This window comes from Trachemys scripta, chromosome 2 (assembly GCF_013100865.1).
Source record: "Trachemys scripta elegans isolate TJP31775 chromosome 2, CAS_Tse_1.0, whole genome shotgun sequence".
In the NCBI taxonomy this organism is placed as follows: Eukaryota; Metazoa; Chordata; order Testudines; family Emydidae; genus Trachemys; species Trachemys scripta.
In genome coordinates, this window is record NC_048299.1 from 234,908,058 (window position 1) to 234,921,534 (window position 13,477).

At 40.2% G+C, this 13,477-nt stretch overlaps 1 protein-coding gene across 3 annotated transcripts in view; it reads left to right on the forward strand.

Moving 5' to 3' along the window:
- The window catches only part of RALYL (RALY RNA binding protein like), a 585,620-nt gene that overhangs the window by 284,588 nt on the left and 287,555 nt on the right, over positions 1–13,477 (forward strand). The window lies entirely within an intron of this gene.

Genomic DNA, 13,477 nt, shown 5'->3' on the forward strand with positions numbered 1-13,477 from the left:
ATAGTGATGGACTACAGTAATTTATTAGGTTGAGACTTGGAAACATATTTAGCAAGAATATAGCAAGGACTGTGATTGTCTTTGGAGTGCAAATGTTGAGGGCTTTTTGTGCCTTTAGCCCCTTCGCTCTCCTGCACACATCTTAGGGATCAGGGATGATGTGGTGCTTTTGGAATTTATGTGGTGTTTTAAAACCTGTGGGCCTGATTCTTCTCTCACTTACACTGGTTTAAGTCAGGAGTAAATTCATTGATGTCCATGGAATTAAACTGGTGTAAAATAGGTAAGAGAGCAGAATCAGATCTTATGTTTGAGGAGAAAGGGTACCAGGAGGTTGAACTTCTGACGTATATTTAAAGAGACTTTTCAAAGCATTTATGGAGTTTTGTGCTATATTTTTCTGTCTTTCTTATTTCTGGAGTTTGTTCCAATAGCCCATGAAACTAATTTATAGCATTGGAGGTAAAGAGCCACAAATGAAGCCAATAATCAAAGGGTCTATTCCAGAGCTATGCAAGGTAATGGGATGGGATTAACCTTTCACATCCTATTAATGATCTCAGAAATCGTTTGAAAATTCCTTTAGTATTAAAAATGCTGATCCCACTTAAAGTGAAAGTCCATTATGGGGCAGCTTTTTAAAGCTTTTAATTAGCTAATAACTGAACATGCCCAACTTACTCAAATACTTGCTGGGGACATGGAAATCATCTGTTTGTGTTGGCACATAGCTAGATAAATAGCACACCTCGTTAGCTAAATGTGCAAATAAAGTGACAAGAAGTGCACATCAAATAATTCCATGCCTAGAGTACATGCAATTATATGCCTGTGCCTGAATATGAAAATGAGGCTGGGCAAAGATTCTAGGGCCATGGCTTTAAACATAAGGGCAATTTATAAATGGGTCCTAAAGTGAATGAGTTGCTAGAATGGTATATTTTGAAGGTGGGAATGATTTGTCGTGTTATCAAAAGGAGAGCATCAGCATTCTGAGCAGGCAAGAATCTGGAGATCTGGGGAAGTTGTATAAAAGGAAGCTACAATAGTCCAATCAAGGGGGAATGGATGAGGTATTCATCAGACGTAGAATCAACACAATGATGTATACAGAAAATATTGATAAGCAGATTTGTATGTATAGAATGAGGAGAGACATTCATGGCCAAAGATGATGCCAAAGGTTTTTTTTTTTGTTTTAAACACAACTGGAGGCAAACAAAGGGTATAAGATGAGGAAAGAAATAGAGAAGCAACTGTTTTAAGAGATGCACCTGTTGTGCAAGGGAAACATTCAACTGAACCAAGCTGAGATAAAGCCATGCATTTGTATGGGTAAAACACAAAGAGGAGGAAAAGTGATGATGAGGTATTGTTCAATAGATCAGAATTTATGAAATAAACTAAGTTTAAATGAGGAGGGGACTGAAAATTCCACTCTGTTGAACTCTAAAGATGAAGAGTAAGGGCTGAGGAGAAGCCACAAGCAGAGAGACAGAGTGAGTGACTAGATAGGGAGGAGTCAACCTTAAATGCTAGCATTGATAGAGTGTATGAAGTCAGGCCTGGAGCATGTAATGCTGAGGGTTACATTGTGATGCAAAAGCATGAGTTCTGAGAAGAAGGTCCTAGTGGAAGAGGATACACTATATGGCTAAATATAAATATGCCAAATTGCTCAGAAGAAATTGTTTAAGACTCTTGTAATCAAAACAGAGTACTTCTTTAAAAAAGCCTGACTTTTGGGGTCATATTTTTAAACAACTCTGTGCATTTTTAGATGAGCAACTCCTGTTGATTTTTAATTGGAACCACAGTTAGGGACCATATGCATTATTTTGGAAATGTGGGGCTGTGTATTCCACCATTTTGATAACCTATTAACTAAAGATGAAATGCATTCGTCAGTGTCACTTGCCCTGATTCATTCACAGTGTCTGAAGGGGCTTTACAGAATTTTCTTAGGCTCTTTACTATTCTGATGTTGTACTGTAGTAGCCCCAGTGAATGACATGATTATTATTCTCTCTTAAGAGTGCTGCAAATCAAATGCTATGGAAATGTGATATTATACAATTCTGAATGTATTGTTAGAGCTTGATTGGAGAAAAGTTATGTCATGTACTATTCCAAGTAGCCAGTTTATTCCTTGACTACTTTGAATTGTTTCCTTCTTTGAACAGAGCTTACAGTATCTGAATGCCAAATTCTTCCCTGACTTACATCCTGATCAGCCCCATAGACTTCATTAAGGTTGCACAGGGTGTAAATTGGGGAGAATTTACCCTTAAATGATTAATCATCTCCAAACATTTTTTCATGCTATCCCCTAATGAGGTAGGGAGCAGCATTTCATTGTGCAAAATTTTGAGTTTTATTTTACCTACTTAAATTTTGAATATACCCAAACTGGATGGGCCTGATTCTAACTTCACTTAAACCAGTGTAAACTCATTGTCTGCAGAGGAGTTATTCTTGATTTACACCAGTGTGTGTAAGACCAGAACCAGGTTTTAGGTCTTTCTCAGACATGCGAGCTGGAGGAGTGAATTTTATTATTAATTATTATTATTGATAAATGGTTTATTCAAATCTGAAATGTCATTTTTCATACAAATCCAAATTTTTTATTGAAATTTGTGAAGTAAGTGCTTTTCTGGAGCTTCTCAACACAAATGACACTCACAATATATTAAAGTTCTAACAATCTATTGAATCTGTTAGTCTCAAAGGTGCCACAGGACCCTCTGAATCTATTGAATGCTCTCTTGATATTTAAAACAATATATATGATGAAACTAAATTGTGACCCTTACACTGAAATTTTATTAGGTATGAAGGACCTGACTCCAGCCCAAAGAATGCCTTTGAGTGGTGAAGAAATGGAGGCAGGGAAACACATATAGTGTTTATTTTGGTATAGATCTGAGTATTTATTGTGTGATTAAAGAGCAATACATACAGCAGAGTGTCTGTATGTTTTATATGCTACACCTACACACAGCCCCTTGAAGAGGGGAACAAGAAGCTCACACCTTTGGGTGGTGTTCAGGGAGAGGGTATTTTAAGATACTGGGGAATCTTGAGGATCAGTGCTGAACCTGGAGGTCTAAGGCAGGCAGTCTGCAGGTCTCCATTTCCATAAAGGTGATAACAGACTGAGAATCTGAGTGTCCAGGAAATGTTCCAGAGAGGCTACAAAAGAAAACCAAGCTGCAGGCTGCTGAGACTCAGGGAAGTTTCTTGGAGTATTTTTAGAAATTACATAATAAGTGCTGTAGTCTTATGATAAAATGTTAAATCAATGAATCACTACAGGATGGTGTGGGAAGTAGACTAAAACCTGATACGCTTGTAGGCAGGAATGTTTTGTTAGAAGCTTATGAAGGGTACATCTCAGCAATGATTCACGTTCAGTTAATTGGCATAGTGCACAGTTCAGAAATTTGAAACGTCATAATTTATTGTAATTTCATGGCTGTTCCCTCTGAAATTGTACACCATGTGGGAAAGAATACAAATAGGGAGAGACATATTCAGGGCCTGATTCAAAGCCCATTAGAAGCCGATCGGAATCTGTTTATAGTTTGATGCACAAAGTCTCTTTGATGTCAGTGATCACAAGAGTAAAGTTATGCATGCTGAAGTGTTTGCAGGACCAGACAGTTGTTCACCATGAATTCTGTGAAAGAACAGACCAGTGATATTAATCATTAGGGAGTGTCATCACTTTATATGGCTGGGTACAACTACCAACAGTACTCCAAGCAACCCACTGTAAATCTTGATGACACACAATATATCCATACTGAGTTACCTTGGTAGTGAACTTGCAACACCACTATACACTATTAATACATTTAGTCCAGTAAAAGTTCATTGGCATTCATTGGAAACCACTGTACTGTGTGATATTAGCAAAAAGTGTTAAATTGCTTTACAAATTTATAAGAGCTTATAAAATTCATCAGCTGAGATAGTAAAAATCTCAGACAAAATAAAATTATGGCTACCACCTATTTCATAATGTCCTTGTTAATGTTCTGTTTTCAGTGCCTAAAAGAGTGAAAGCTGGTTACCCTAGCTTCCTTCTCTGTCAACATTTCAGGGATTTGGATACTGTTGATTAACGGTAGTTTGATACCATCCATAGAACATTTAAAATTAGATGAGAGAGGAAAGGGGAGCAAGACAAATGTGAAATGGACCAGACAGAGTCCAGTAGGGTGTTCAGATCATGGTATATTCACTTGGATAAAACCTTCCTGCAGAATGTATGCACTAGAGGCACTGGAATGAGCAAAATATCCTTTTGTCCTTGTTTAATTTTGTCTAGATGCTACATGATCGCTTTCTTTTTTATATAGCAAGTAAGTTAAGCAGTGGCGTAGCTAGGAGTGGAAATTTGGGTGGGCCCCGACTTTCAGGGGGATGAGCAATGACAGACTGTGCTAGCTCAGCTTCTCCCCTAACACCTCCAGACTCAGGGTTTCACCTGCCAAGCTGGGCACGCACTCAAGGCGGCTCAGAAAATGGCAAGGCAGAGCTGCCGGAGCGTAGCTTTCTGAAAGGCGGGCACATAGCTCCGTCCTGGATTTCAAGTGCCCAAGTGCAGTGACGCTCCAGGCAGCTGTGGCAGCACTACATCCCTGCTCAGATTTGGGTGGACCTGGATGCTAAGTGGGTGGGTTGCGGCCCATCCAGCCAACCCGTGGCTACGCCCCTAAAGTGAAGTAGATGTGGAATGACAAGGTGACAAGAAAGAGAGGAGTAAAAAGTGAATAGAGAAAGCTAGAAAATACATGAAACTTAACTGCTTTACTTAATTCTTCTGCTGCTTATGTAACCTTAACTGTAATCTAATATCAATTGTTGATGACAAAAGAATTATGCAAGAATTTTGAAGGTGGAAAGATAATCTGGAGAACGAGGATATCACCAATTTGGTTGGATTTCCCTTGCTGGTGGCTCACCAGATTCCCGTGAGGAGATTCAGCTGCTGGATGCCATGTGTTTTAAGTTCCTAGAGTCTGAACAGAGCCCAGGCCATGTCCCTGTCTTGGGGTTCCTAGGCACCCTCTTGGGGGTGCACATCCTCTATCTGGGCCCCCTTCTGAGAGTTTAAAACATGTAGTCCACTGCCCAGTCCCTAGAACTAGTGCTGCCCCTCAGGTTCTCTGGTAGCTTAAACACACCATCTCTCAGAACTCCACCCAAAGGTGTGAGCTTTCTGGTTTACTTCTTCAAGGGGCATGTGCTGAGTGTAATATATGTATGACACAGACACCTTGCATAATGTTCTACAATACTATTTCTTTTCAGTTAATCATGAAATATACAAAAAGAACAAATATTCTAAACATAAATAAATGCCCCTCAATTAAGCTCACCCTTCCCTTGGGAGGCCTTGGGGGAACATCTGTGTTAAGGTAGGTGGGGTCCCCTCTCTCCACCCACAATACACACACCTCATCCAAATTCCCTCTGTTTGATCTTTTGAAAACAGCTGAAGACTCTGACTGGATTATCATCAGAGGCCGTTCAGCATCCTTTTGTTGTAGTGCATAGCTTGTGTCCTGGAACTTGGAACCTTCTCCCTGGCTCAGCTACTCTGAACTTCCTTCCTCCTGCCCAAACTCTTTGTGGGTCTCCCCACTGCAAGTCCTCTCATAACTTTTTGCTTTGGCTACCTGTCTCTTTGTTCTGCTTTGGTAACTTTCTACTTCCCCACTCCCTCAAGACTGGAGGAGGCAGAATCTCCCCTGAGCTTGAGCAAACTCGTTGTCCAGGGTACTTTCCCCTGAATAGGTGAGCACTGAGGTCCAAAGACCCACCATTGTCTAGTCTGGCAGGGATGTGACACAATCCAGTCAGTCCATGGTGGATACATATGAGGGTCATTCATGATACAGCAGTTTTCATAGCAATAGATTCATAATATCTGTTGTACAGACTGATCCCCAAAATCATCACAGAAGAATAAAAAAGCTTGATATTTTACTAATGTAGCCAAAGTAATACAAGCACAATGGAGGAAAAAATTCTGATCTTGAAATTTGAGTTTACTTTGAGCATGTATCAGTGCTCTGCCCGCCACAGTTTCAAACTCCAATCTCCGTCAGTGAGACAAGCACAGGAGTCTGCCATACGGACCCAATTGCAGAATCGGCCTGTGAAATAGGAATTAGTTCTCCCTTTTTTCTTAAGCTGTTGGTAGTATTTGAGGTTGCTTACTTGACAGATACGTATGCTAACACAGTAGATACTGGTAATACCTGTCTCTTTGCTGATACTTTATGATGTATCCAGATAACTAAATTCTGCTTCCAGTTCACACAGATAAATTCAAAGTAACTCCATTAAAATCAGTGGAGGTGTTCAGTTTACACCAGTGTATTTGAGAATGTTCACATCATTCTGTGCATAGCTGTACTGTTTTTAAAAGATATAATCTAACAAATTAATATGACTTTTGTGACAGATATTTAATTTCTTTTTATAATAAGGTCATGAGCATTAAGAGGAAGTATCAGAACACGAAATGAACTGTGTATGGTGTTATAGAAAATTGGCTTTTTTAGAAAGTCCTGATTGGTTTTCTTTTCACTAAGTTGTTGCAGAAGCAATATAACAAATTAAGAACAAAATAAAGGTCATTAATACCATTAAGGTGACAAGTGACTTCAGTATTATATTGATAACAATTAAATCTGCAAATTTTATACAAGTGTCTTATGTCAGCACCTTTAAAAATTATATTAGCAATATCCACATGGGGGCAAACCTGGCCTAATTCAGCCCTCTACTGTATATGTTGTTTCAGTGGAATTTAGAGTGAAGTGAAAGAATGAAAGTGGAGTGATGCAGAAGCCAATATACTGGCTTGTTACAGCTCATAACAGTAAACCCCTTTTGGCTGTGATTTCAGTTCACCATGAAAGATTCACATAGATACTAACAAGATTTATAAGAATTTGAAATCAGGCAAAAATGTCAATTAAATCACTCTCTTGCTCTTGTATGTTTTTCAAAGATTTTTTCTTAAGATATGAAGGGACCATTATGATCACCTAGTTTAATGACCTGCATAACTGACAAAAGAACCTCACCCAATCATTTCTGCCCATGATGTCTCTTTAATGATATACTCTTCTATCTCGGACCCAGAGATTCATAGTTATGCCAGGTTTCTGGCTTAGCTTTGCCTTTTTAAAAATAGAACAATATTGTCATTAATTCAATGCCATCTTAATGCCATAAACATTCACTCTTTGGTGAAATAAATCCTGGTGCAAAGGGCCAGAATGAATTTCTTTATAGAAAATACAGTGTTCTAGTTCAGATCACTGTTTATTGGTGTCTCAGATAGTCACTTCTGTACCTATTCTCTACTTTAAGTTTTCTGAGTATATTAGTAGCAGATTCCACATCCAGTTTTCCTCCAAATGTATTGCCTTTATAAAAGCCTGCACAACATGCCAGGTTAAAGAATAGTTGCTCTACAATTTCCTGTATAAATGATTGTTTAATTCCCACCAGTTCTTCACTATGTGTCTGGGCTTAGGTCAGGTCAGGTTAGAAAATATTAGGATTTTATTACCCTCATATTTAGTAGTTGCAGCCAGGATTCTTTCTCTGTCTCATATATCAGAGTGTAGCAATTATGGTCCTTCTCATGTTACCTTGATATGCTATTTCCCACGTGGGCACCATGTAATTTCTTTTCACATGATGGACATCCCAGAATATCAGAATGGGAGTTTAGTTAAACAATGTTAATCAAATAATTTATCTGACAAATTTCACTATATTTTTCAACTAATTCTTTAATGTGTTATCTCAATCTATCTAAATGATTTGCCCAGTTTATAAAGCTGGGTAAATAGCATTTTAAGACACGCAAATTTTCCATAGTTCACCCAGTTCTAGTCAGGACATAGCAGGGAGGGGAATTTGTTTTTCAGAACAAGCAAATACCTGCCAATATCTTGTGACCAAAAAATCCCTTTAGACTTTGAATTTGCATAACACTCTTGCACCATAGCTGTTTTGCAGCCCCACCCCATCAATTTATTATGCACCTTTAATTTCCCAACACCAATTAATTATGCACCTACCAGCCTCAAGTCAATTCATGCTGGCCCTATCAGCCCCAGATCAGTTGACATTCCTCCTGCTCACATATCAATGCTGCATCCCTGTCTCAAATCCATTCTGCACCCACAACCCCAAACCTTTATTTTCTGCTTCCCCTAGTTCTGATATCTGCCCCGTCCCCACATCCACTCTGCACCCATCCCAGCCCCACATCTTGTCCCTGGCATATCTGTGCTTCTCCCACAGCTGTGGAGGTTTTTAAGTTGTCTCTGTCAGGAAGCAGCTCCGTGGATTTTCACCTTCCCCCCTCTCCCTCCTTTGACAGGCCTGGAGTTGCTAGGAGGAGAGGGTAGAGAGGAGCTGAACCAGTGATGGAGGAGATAATAGATCCTCCCTGAACTTCTGGGCTCTTTCTGCTCCCTCCTTCCTGTTTCCTACAGACACACAGGAGCATTTGAAAACCTGTAGCTGGTAGAGCTGTGCAGATCTGCAAGTGATTTATATCAGGTATTCTCTAGTAGGTATTCTCAGAATCAGGATGTGCCTGCTCTGAGATGGATTTCCAGCAGGTCAGCCTTTTGATAATGGCTAAATTATGCACTAAACCATAGGGCCACCCTGACTCACCTTGAGGACTAATCTGTGCTATGACTAGTCCCATTGACTTTACCATGAGTTAGATTTAGCACGGTCTTGTCTTTTTTGTATTCCAGGGGTCTGGTTATGTGGATTGCTTACTCACATTTGAGACTAAGGGTTCCACTATCAGCTCCCAAATGATCAAGTATTCCAAGCATGACTCAGGTGGTCCAAACAATCTAATGTTTTTCTCCCTTTTGGTTAACGAACAGAGATGCTATATCTGTTTATGTAAAGAAAGGAAATAAAATGGAAAAATATTCACCAGATATTGCAGTTGGTGCATGTGGTAGAGACAAATAGGACCCAATTAAGAGCTGATTGTGTCTAAATAGAATGCATTTCTTGAATTACGTGAAACTGTACCCTCTGTTTCAATTAAGTGGAACCTGATGGAAACAGATGTTCAGCCTAGACAGATTCTCTTAGACTCATAGATTTTAAGGTCAAAAGGGACCATCATGATCATGTAGTCTGACCTCCTGCACATTACAGGCGACAGAACTTCACCCACACACTCCTGTAATAGACCCCTAACCTCTGGCTGAGTTATTGAAGTCCTCAAATCATGATTTAAAGACTTAAAGTTACAGAGAAGTCACCATTTACACTAGTTTAAACCTGCAAGTGACCTGTACCCTATGCTGCAGAGAAAGGAAAAAAAAACAAAAAAAAAACAGGGTCTCTGCCAGTCTGACCTGAGATAAAATTCCTTCCTGACCCCAAATATGGTGATCAGTTAGACTCTGAGCATGTGGGTAAGACCCACCGGCCAGGCACCTGGGAAAGAATTCTCTGTTATAACTCAAAGCCCTCCCCACTATCCTTTGTCTGGAGTAGAAATTTGTGGAGATACAGACCAGTCCTTGAGCAGGCATGCAGGGAAGACGGAGTATGCAAAGATCCTCCCCTTTCCTGTACAGCCTACATTAGCAGTCTGGGTAAGAAGGGAGCATTCTGTCTCTGGGGGAAAAAAGTAAGAAGAGAAGTGAAAGACTATTGTGCCATCCCATTCACACCAACCTGCAAAGTGCGGTCATCAAACTAGGGGAAGAAATCTGACCTGATTTAATATTTAAGATTCCCTCTTTTCCTCCCTCTTTACTTTCCATCTCGAAGGTCTTAAATCCTTACGGTGCATTACACAAATGGCACTTATGTGGCCCTTTAGGTATACAGTACATCATCCTTCAGTCCTCTTCATTAAATGTAAAATATACATGGTAAAAAGTAGTAATTAATTTTAAATGTTCATTGGGGGAATACATGTAGTTTTGGGTCTTTCTGGATCTCTGCTGTGCAAAGCATATTCAGCAGACCTTTTTGCCATACTACTTAATGTTCAGGATCTCCTGTATTGCTTATTAATACTTGTTCTCACATATAAAGGGCAGTTCTATTGAGAGTCCCCTTATGACTATAAACTCGCTCAGATTTTTTTTTTAATCTAATCCGGTTTAGCCATGTTTTTATTAGCCACCAACTATCGTCATTGCATTGCCTTTATGCCTCCATGGCTGAATCATCACCTTCAAAGCACTCCCCAATCAACCAGAGAGAAAAGACATATTTCTTCCGTGGGCACTGATGTAGAACAGCAGAAACAGGGCCATGTATGCTTGTAGCATGCATTGCTGGGACAGATGACAGAAATAGTTATTTTGAAGAGGGATAAAAGAACATATTAAAAATTGTAGCTCAGATAAACCTTGAAAAATAGAGATTGTTCTACCTCAATCTGTCTCTTCACCTCTTCTTCACCCCTACTTACTTCCTGGTATAACAGTTTGTACAACACACAGCTAAAAGGCATAACATACAATGACATGTAAATATGAATATTGAGGAATTTCATCGTCAATAATGTTACTCAGTGCAGCAACTGAGTTTGTGAAAGATGTACTTTTCACAGAAAATCAATAATAATAAAGAAGGGAAAAGAAAACCTGCCCCTCTCTTGCAATTCATGAAGTAGTATTTTATGGTTTTGCTACTGGATATCATTCATCAAGAGCCATCATAAAGAATCTTTCCTTCCTCCTCCTCATTGGTAATGGTTTCTTATTTTAAGGGGAGAAAATCATTCAGGAGATTTCAGATGCCTATGACAGCCTCAAATATTTAAGCTGTTCCTCAGATTTCTTTTTGTAAACTGAGTATCAACAAATACTTTGACTTAAAAGTGTTTTCTGTAATTGATGCTTTATGGCAGTAGTTACAATAAAAAAGGTGGGATTCAGTGATGTGAATCTTAGCTTCACAAATCCTGTCAAACTACCATCTGCCCTGCCAACTGGGGAAAAGATTCACAAGCATCTGGGTCACCTGCTAGCAGATAATCAACAGCCAGTACTTAAAGCATCTGATGTAACAGACCTGCGTAACTACTACCTGGTATGTAACCTCCCATTCCTGAGAAAACTAATTGAAAAGCTTTCCAGGAGTTTCCTCTAACTGTATCTAGATAGTGTCGTTATCCTTGTCCCTTCTCTGCTGCGTTTCAGGCAAGTGTAGGGTCAAAGACAGCACTGGAATCATCAAATGATGATGTCTTATTGGCTCCATATCCACACTTGTTGGACACGTCTACACCATTTGATCCTTTTGTACCAGGAATACTGCTGTCCCTCCTGAAGAATGTGCCAGTATTTAGTGAGATTGCTGAGGGCTGGTCTTCACTACAGGGAGATTGACAGTGCTGCAATTGATGCAGCAGGGATTGATTTAGCAGGTCTAGTGAAGACTCTCTAAATCAATGGCAGAACACTCTCCGGTCAACCCCAGTCCTCCAGCTCTCCAAGAAGAGTAAAGGAAGTCAACTGGAGAGTGTCTCGCATCGACACTACGTTATTCACGTAACTGGAGTAGCGTAACTTAGGTCGACTTATCCCCCTCGTGAAGACAAGCCCTGAGATTCCTTCAACCAGTCCTCTTCCACTGCACCAAAAGAACTATGATGGGCATCTGTTTGCCTTTAAAACCCTCACTTAACTCTTTTTGAACATGGATCTGTTCTCTTACCCACCCACCCTGCCACCACTCCACTCAAAATCTGTGTGAAAATTCTGAGGGAAATTCTGAGACAGGATGGATTAAAATGTCAGGTACACACTTAACAGCACTCAATCAAATGCAAACAGAACCATATTTCAGTGAATCAAGGCCAAGATCAGCAACTGGATGAAGAGAAACTTTCTGGGCCTGAATATAGGAAAGACAAATGTGAGATTGGCAGGGAGAGAGGACTCTTGGAGGAAAAAATCACCATCTCTATAATTTGACTCTCCACTGACAGCATCTGCCTTCACAACATAAAGATGACCCAGGCTTGCTGTTCTGCTGGTCTCCTTGCTGTTTCTGGCTACTCAAATAGTAAGGACTCCAAAAACCATTTATTTCTAACTGTGTTTGGAAAGACACTGCCCCAATATATCAGATTTAAACTTGTCCACAGTGATCCACACATTTTTGACCTGCAGAATGAAACCACCACTCTAAAATATATGTTCCAGCTCATTCAGAACACAGCAGGGCATCTTCTGAACAAGAGAGAACACCAAGGGCACAGCACTGCTCTGCTCTCTCCACTTGCTTTCTGCTGAAAGTAAGTGAAAGTCAACATTTCATTCTTCATCTGTTTGAAGTCTCTGAGTGGTTAATCACTGATGGTGAGGGCAGAGCTGAGCTGATCAAAGCAGCAAAACTTGGAATAGAAAATCACTTGCTAGGTGAGCTCAAGAGCTATGAACAGAGGCAGCTAACAGGAGATTCTTGGAGGGAGTTTAGACAGGGAGTGTGAGCAGCTTTTCCCATTTAGCTCTATGGGTCATTTCAAGACAGCCAGTGATGGAATACTTATGGTGACCTGCAGCGGATGTGCCACGTTTTCTTTCCTCTGTGAAACCAGAAGGCATATCCTGTGCATGAAGTGCAAGTTGATGACTGTGCTGGAGGAGACGATTGTTGGATTGGATGGGCAAGTAGAGATGCTTCTGAGAATCAGAGAAGCTGAGGTGTTTCTAGACTGCCAGGTTCAGGAAACATCAGTACTCTAGCTTCAAGAAAGAAAGGAACTGGCCACCAAGGAGATGTAGAGAGAGGAAGTCAGAGGGGAGATCAGGCCGTTCATAACCTCCAAATGCAAGAAGTCATAGTGGCATTGTACATGGCTGTAGCTAGATGAGGATAGACAGACTGTGCCCACCAGAGAGAAGAGGACCAGGAAGAATTCATCACAGTTAGAAATTTCCAATCGATACCAGGTACTCAATGTGGAAACTGTGGAAGACATCTCTCATGATCTAGATGGTCCAAGGGAATGGAGGGTTGTATGGGACACATAAGAATGGCCATATTGAGTCAGATCAGTGGTTCATTTACCCCACTATCCTATCTTCCAACAGTGGTCAGTGCCAGATGATTCAGAGGGAATGAACAGAACAGGACGATTATCAAGTTATCCATCCCCTGTAATCCAGTCCTAGCTTCAGGTAGTCACAGGTTACAGAACAACCAAAACATGGGATTTCATCCCTGACCATCTTGGCTAATAGTCATTTGATGCATCTATCCTCCATGAACTTATATAATTCTTTTTTTAACCTAGTTATACTTTTGGCGTCCGCAACATTCCCTGGCAATGAGTTCCACAGGTTGACTATGTGTTGTTAGAAGAATGATTGTTTTAAACCTGCTGCCATCTGTGGATGGCAGCTCAGCCCAACCTGTAAGAATCAAACTT